Raw genomic sequence first — 7,616 nt, 5'->3', positions numbered from 1 at the left:
CAAGTTAGGGGAAGGAACGTCAAAATTGTGGGGTCCCCCAAAATTGGGCGGAAGAACTTTTAATATTAGGGGGGAACCCAAAAAAGGAGGGTGGGGGACTCTAAAATCGGTTGTGTCCCCCCCAAATTAGGGGAGGAACCCCCAAAATTGGGTGGGCGAACCCCCAAATTGGGGGGAAGAAGACTTAAATGGAAGTGTGAAATTCCAGTATTGGATGTGGACCCCCCAGAACAGTCTTCAGGGGTTTAGTGTGGTAAATTTTATCGGGTTAGGGCTGTAAGGGTTTTTAGGGTTAGGGTTTCTAGGGTTTGTTGGGGTAGGGGTTAGGGTTAGATCCGTGGTTGCCATAGGGTTAGGGGTCAAGGTTCTTAGGGGTTAGGCCTAATATTAGGGTGGAAGGCCAAAATAAGAGGGGAGGAGCCCACCCAAAATTGAAGGGTTGAAGCCCAAAGTTAGGGGAAGGAACGTCAAAATTGTGGGGTCCCCCAAAATTGAGCGGAAGAGCTCTTAATATTGGGGGAAACCCAAAAAAGGAGGGTGGGGGACTCTAAAATTGGTTGTGTCCCCCCCAAAATTGGTTGTGTCCCCCCCAAAATTGGTTGTGTCCCCCCCAATTAGGGGAGGAACCCCCAAAATTGGGTGGGCGAACCCCCATATTGGGGGGGAAGAACACTTAAATGGAAGTGTGAAATTCCAGAATTGAATGTGGACCCCCCAGAACAGTCTTCAGGGGTTTAGTGTGGTAAATTTTATCGGGTTAGGGCTGCAAGGGTTTTTAGGGTTAGGGTTTCTAGGGTTTGTTGGGGTAGGGGTTAGGGTTAGATCCGTGGTTGCCATAGGCTTAGGGGTCAAGGTTCTTAGGGGTTAGGCCTAATATTAGGGCGGAAGGCCAAAATAAGAGGGGGGGAGCCCCCCCCAAAATCGAAGGGTTGAAGCCCAAAGTTAGGGGAAGGAACGGCCAAATTGTGGGGTCCCCCAAAATTGGGCGGAAGAACTCTTTAATATTAGGGGGGAACCCAAAAAAGGAGGGTGGGGGACTCTACAATTGGGGGGGACCCCCAAAATTGGTCGGGTCCCCCCAAATTAGGGGAGGAACCCCCAAAATTGGGTGGGTGAACCCCCAAATTGGGGGGAAGAAGACTTAAATGGAAGTGTGAAATTCCAGAATTGAATGTGGACCCCCCCCAGACCTGGGGAGGAATCCCCAAACTTGGGGGGGACCCCCAAAATTGGGGTTAAAGCCCCAGATCCCGGGGAGCTAAGCCCCAAATTAAGGGAAGGAACCTCAAACATGTGGTGAGAACCCCAACATTGGGGGAAAGAACCTTAATATTAGGGTGGCAGGCCAAGAAAGGATGGTGGGGGCCTCCAAAATTGTGGGGGGCTTGGAATTGGGGGGAATCCCCAAAATGGAGGGGGAACCCCAAAAGTGGGGGGGGGGGCGAAGCACCAAATTAGGGGAAGGAACCCCAAAATTGCGGGGAAGAACTCTGAAATGGAGAGCTGAAAACCCGAAATTGAGGGGAAACCCCCCAAAACGGCGGGAAAACCCTCCATAAACACGAAACCGGTAATGTAACAGAGCAAAAAATGGCGTCCTACGGCAAGGTGCGAGGCTCAATTTTCTGGGGAGTGCTGGGAAATGTAGTTCTTGGCCACCGGGTTTCCGGGAGTCCATATTGTTTTCCCAGAGCATGCCGGGAGATGTAGTTCTCGGACACTGGGCTTCCGGGAGGCCATGTTGGTTTCCCATCTTTGCTAGGCTCCGGGTGCTCTGGCTTCACAGAGAAACCCCCAAACTGAAAAATGTACCTGCTAATATATTGGGCTCTAAATGTAGCCCTGGGTTAATTGAATAACAATCCCTGGGTAAGATTGAAGTGCAGGAGGGGTTGGCTACGGTTTTAAGAGCCGGTTTGCAGAAAAGGGATTTCCCGTTAAGAAATGCATATACTGATTGTTCTCTTCCTTGCTCTGCCAAGACCTGAAGCACATCTTGGAAGCCAGGCAGAATCCGTGGAGCCAGTGGAGTTCTCAAGCTCGACTTCAGCTTCTTCCCAGCTAGAAGAAGCAAGGACACGCCGGCTGAGTTCCACAGGCAACGCGCCCGTATCTGTAGACGAGGATTTAGAGATGCTACTTTGGGAACTCTCAGACGGCATACTGGAAGCCGAGCTCGACTTGGACCCAGGGAAGGATGAGGATGACCTCCTCCTTGAGCTTTCCAAGATGATTGATGATTGAACTGCATAGTCCTATGGTATATTAAAAAAAAAAAAAAAAAAAAAAACAACAACAAAAAAAAACTCTTCTTCTTGTTGGATACCCCGAGGTGATCCTTTTTCTAACTGAGGCTTTGCAATGAGACTTAAAGCACAGTTGGAACTGGTAGAAATTGGCAGGATCTGCACTCAGTTGTCCTAAGTTTTCCTGCTGGTCAGAGTTAAGGTCTTGTGCATGGTTCCGTAACTATAGGTGGCTACCTTTGATATCAAGAGGACAAAGCACTTGTTTCTTTTGGCACAGAAAGATGTCCATCGGCACGCTGTGGTGGCTGTGAATTGACGTAGTGATGGAGCGATGCTCTGAAGGCTTAAACGGAAAGCTTCTTCCTTCCGCCCCCCTTGGCAAAGCTCGATGTTGGGCACATTGTGAAGCCTGGGTGTTCTGATTTCTCGGACAGTTGATACCCAAATCCCGGAGTTACTATGTCAACTCTTGACTTTTATTTGTGTATGCCATTGTTTTGACTGTAATCTTTTCAGATGATGAAGCTGTAGGGGCGGGAGGGAGCAAAATAATTATTCTAGCGTTGTGGACCAAACATGCTGCCAGGAGTGGTGGTGGTGGGGTCAGCCCACCCGGCCTTACTTTCAATTATCAGGGATGATAAAATGGTGTGAAAAGCAGCAGCTCTGCGATACGGCTACGCTACCCCCACTCCCTTCTCTTGTGCTGTACCAAAGTTCCCCCAAGCTTTGGTTGGTGCTTTTTGCTGGTGACAGTAGGACTCCAGGGCGAGTAGTCGGGACTCTCCTGCAGTAACTGGGTCAATTAAGGGTTGGTTTAAGTGCCTCCTGGTTTTTAAAATTGCTCCCCTGAGCTGCTGGCTCTGCTGCCTGCTACAGCAAATGTTCGGGTGCCATCAGCGTCGCACTTGGGCGTGGGCACTGACCCTGCGGAGGAGAGCTGAGACTCGCGTGTATTGTGTACCCTGCCGCCAGTGATCGTTTTCCCCTAGCAGATCTATTTTGAATCATTTCCCTAAATTTTAGAGGAACTTTAGGCTCTTTGTGCTATGATTTGTGAAGCTGTAGGGGCCCTCAGGCATTTGCTGCTGGCAGAGGAAAACCGCTTGTCGAATTTGTTGTAAATACTTTCTGTTTGGACAACAACGCCTGTGTGTGTGTGTGTGTGTGTGTGTGTGTGTGCACGCGTGCGTGCTTTGACGACCCCCTGCGACGCCCCAGCTCCGCGAGGGAAGCTTTGAAGCGGCTCTGGGAAAACCTCTGCGGAAGAAACCGCTGCTAGTGACTTGCGGAAAAGGGACTCCACAATCAGTGAGATTGTAAAGTAGGTATGTTTATTCAGCGCTGGGCAGCACGGGAGGTCGTGGGCATGAAGATTGATGACTCTTCCTCGTCACCGCTAGTTGACCTCTTGTCTTTGCACAGACTCAGTTGCTCCTTGGCTCTTGTCCATCTGCAGGACCAGTTTCTCCCAGTTTCTTAAGACAGGCTCACTCTCTTATTAGGAGACTGACCTTGGTAAGGGGCCCAAGGCTTCTTGCTTTAGTTAATTGGCACAATGCACCATAGTTAGCAAAGACACTAAGTAGCATCCTAGTTTAACGCTGTCAGCGCTCTATCTCTACTTGATAAGATTCTCCTAACTCCCTCTCTCACTGGAGCCCACGCAGCCCTCCGTCCTGCCGAAGGACTTCACAGGGACTTCTGCCGGCTCCGGGTGCCCGCACACAGACAGAAATGGCTTTGAGAGAAAACAATCAGGAGGAGGAGAGCTCAGAGACTGCGGCCGGCTTCGGCCACCTTCCCCTCGCTTTCCCTCTCCGTGTTCAAACCGAGCACTGTTCTGCCGTCAACCTTCGCTGCCTCTGCCCGCGGCGCCGGGCTTTCGCGGGTGCCATTGCTCCTCTACATATTTTATCCTTCCTTTTGTAAGGAATGGTCCAGCAATTCGTGTCACTAAGGGATTTGAAGGGTTACCATCGAGGCCCGGGTCTAGGTGATAAGAGAACAAAGGGGTTTTTAGGGAAAAGTGCTGACTACTGCAGGGGATGTTGCTAGAGTTTCTGAAATCCGGCGCAGAGGCTCCCAAACGAGGAGGAAGGGGGAGCTGAAGGACAATTGAAGGACAAAAGCCTGAGAGGAAGACAACCAGCATTCAGCCCGAGCAAGCCCCGAGAGACCACCAGAGACTGGTACGCAGGCGCCCCTGGGAGGGGTTTCGGATTCCGGAAACCAATTCTAATAACCCTGCCTCTTCTCGAAGTAGTAATGAATATGTATTAGCCTGGGAGCATCAAAACCAGCCGCCTTACGTAACAGGCGTGCGTCCTGGGGGAGCAGAGACTCCCGGCGCACCCAGCGCTGCTTGCTTGCCTCTATTCGTTTAATAAATTGTAAACTTTGATTGTAATCCTATTTGGATTTATAACAGCCATTTATAACACTTTTTATATTTGTATTTTATTTAAGGCTGTCTTGCCCCCCTCCCCCCCCAGCCTCGCTGCTCGCCAATAAAGCTGGCGCAGGGGCTAAGGGATTTGAAGGGCCTGCTTGTACACCTAAGGGATTTGAGGGCCTGCTTGTACACCTTTGGGGACTGCCTCTTTTGGGGGGGGGGGGGGGTGTTAGGAGCTGCTTGTATACTTTTTTAGGCATTCCTCTGAGAGGGGGTTGGGAGCTTCGTGTATACTGGGGGGGGAGGGCCTCCCTCGAGGTGGAAGCGGGGGGGGTTGGAGCGTTTCTACACTGTAGGGGCCTGCCTGTACACTTTTGGGGCCTGCCTTGGAGGGGTTGGGAACTGCTTGTACACCTTTGGGGCCTGCGTCTGCGCGGGGCGGGGGGGGTTAGGGGGTTGGAGCTGGTTTTAACCTTTCGGGCTTGCATCTGGAGGGGCTTGGGGCCTGCCTTTGGGGGGGTGGTTGTGAGCTGCTTGTATACTGTAGGGGCCTGCTTGTACACCTTTGGGGCCTGCGTCTGGGGGGGGGTGGGAGCTGCTTGTACACTGTTAGGGCCTGCCTTGGGGGAGGGGTTGGGGCATGTGCCTTGGGGGCATGGGGTTGGGAGCTGCTTCTACGCTGTAGGGGTCTGGGTCTTGGGGGGTTGGGGCTGTTTGTACACCTTTGGGGCGTGCCTCTGGGGAGGATGGGGAGTTGCTTGTACACCTTTGGGGCCTGTGTCTGGGGGGGGGTTGGGGCCTGTGCCGGGGGGGTTGGGAGCTGCTTGTACGCTCTAGGGTCCTCTGGCAGGCTTTGGGGCCTCCCTTTGAGGGGGGCAGTTGGGAGCTGGTTGTACACCTTTGGGGCCTGAGTCTGGGGTGTGGGGGCTGGGGCTGAGGCCTGGGGCCTGGGGCATGCATCTGGGTGGTGGTGGTGGGGGGTCCAGTTCATGGGGGGGGTGGGTTGGGAGCTGCTTGTGGACAGTTGGGGTCTGCATCCGGGTGTGGCTGGGGCCTGCTTGTAGACTTCTGCAGCCTGTGTCTGGTGTTTGGGGGCTTTTCTGTAGTGTTTGGGGATTGCATTTTGGCTTTGGGATGTGTCTAGAGCTTCTGGGGCCTAGCTGTAGTGCTTGGGGCCTGCGTCTGGGGCTTTTCTGTAGCATTTTGGTAGCGTGTTTGTGATTTGGGGTCTGTATCCAGGGTTTTGCCTTTTTTGTAGTTTTCAGCTTTGTGTCTGTTTCTTTGTTGGTTGCCTGGGGTTTGGGGTTTGGATCATTAGTCAGTGTCATTAGCGTCGGGGGGTTGATATGAAGGGTTAGGGTTGTGGTTAGAGTTGTTAGGGTTAAAGAGAATAAGGATTTTAGGGTAAGGGGATCAAGGTTGTGGGAATAAAAATGTTTTTGCACAGAGTTACATCGTTTAGAGGGAAGGAGGGTGGTATTGATATATGCTTGCAGTGATAAGAAAGCTTAACGGACAACCTTGTAAAATGCAGACAACCAGAATCCTTAGAGCAATTGGGTGGAAATCACGGTGTAAGAAACATTACCACCTCAAAGAGGAAAACAGTCAAGAAAAAAATAAAATTGACTAGTAACAGGCCAGCAGCTGTGTATTTTCTGTGAAGCACTGGATAGATTGTGAACATGGATTACCCAGTCAATGGGGAAACTGGGGAGGGTCCTGGTCACCGAGAGGAAAAAAAAAATATATAAACTGTGTTATGGAACTAGTAGGTGGCTTGTGGGACGCCTGCCATTGCAATCGTGAATAAAAATGCTACCTCACTGAGATACTTGCCTGAGCCTATGGTATTGGTTACAGAGTGTTTCTAATAAGGTGTTAGGGTTTTAAGGTTTCAGGGCTAAGGCACTAGGGTTGGGTTTCAGGGTTAGGGTTTCCAGGGTTTAGGGTTAGGATTTTAAGGTTGTTAGGGTTGGAGTTATAAGGGTTAGGGTTTGGGGGTTAGTGTGTTAAGGTTTTAAAGTATTTTGTGGTTTTAGTGTTGATAGGGTTTTTAGGGTTAGGGTCTTAGGGTTTTAGTTATGGTCAGGTATTTAGGGTTAGGGTTTTAAGGTCTTATTTTTTTTTTTTTAAGGTTAGGGTCTCCAGCGTTAGGGCTTTGAGAATCTTTACGTTTTGGGTTAGGGTTTAGAGGGTCTTAATTTTTAGGGTTAGGGCTTTTAGGCGTAGGTCTAGTGTGGTAAATTTTATCGGGTTAGGACTGTAAGGGTTTTTAGGGTTAGGGTTTCTAGGGTTTTTTGGGGTAGGGGTTAGGGTTAGATCCGTGGGAGCCGTAGTGTTAGGGGTCAGGGTTCTTAGGGGTAAGACCCAATATTAGGGTGGAAGGCCAAACTAAGGGGGGAGCCCCCCCCAAAATTGAAGGGTCGAAGCCCCAATTTAGGGGAAGAAACGTCAAAATTGTGGGGTCCCCCAAAATTGGGCGGAAGAGCTCTTAATATTGGGGGAAACCCAAAAAAGGAGGGTGGGGGACTCTAAAATTGGTTGTGTCCCCCCCAAAATTGGTTGTGTCCCCCCCAAAATTGGTTGTGTCCCCCCCAATTAGGGGAGGAACCCCCAAAATTGGGTGGGCGAACCCCCATATTGGGGGGGCAGAACACTTAAATGGAAGTGTGAAATTCCAGAATTGAATGTGGACCCCCCAGAACAGTCTTCAGGGGTTTAGTGTGGTAAATTTTATCGGGTTAGGGCTGTAAGGGTTTTTAGGGTTAGGGTTTCTAGGGTTTGTTGGGGTAGGGGTTAGGGTTAGATCTGTGGTTGCCATAGCGTTAGGGGTCAAGGTTCTTAGGGGTTAGGCCTAATATTAGGGCGGAAGGCCAAAATAAGAGGGTGGGAGCCCCCCCCAAAATTGAAGGGTTGAAGCCCCAAGTTAGGGGAAGGAACGTCAAAATTGTGGGGTCCCCCAAAATTGG

General features: G+C 50.8%; 1 long non-coding RNA gene across 1 annotated transcript; it reads left to right on the top strand.

Annotated features, from left to right (window-relative positions):
• The first annotated feature begins 1,732 nt into the window (after positions 1 to 1,732).
• On the top strand, positions 1,733 to 2,877 carry LOC310891205. Its single transcript, XR_014577476.1, has 2 exons — positions 1,733 to 1,869; positions 1,983 to 2,877. It is a non-coding gene; the product is annotated as an uncharacterized lncRNA (long non-coding RNA).
• Positions 2,878 to 7,616: the final 4,739 nt, after the last annotated feature.

Source organism: Anser anser, assembly GCF_964211835.1.
Source record: "Anser anser genome assembly, contig: HAP1_SCAFFOLD_567, whole genome shotgun sequence".
NCBI lineage: Eukaryota > Metazoa > Chordata > Aves > Anseriformes > Anatidae > Anser > Anser anser.
This window is presented reverse-complemented; position numbering and strand designations above follow the sequence as displayed.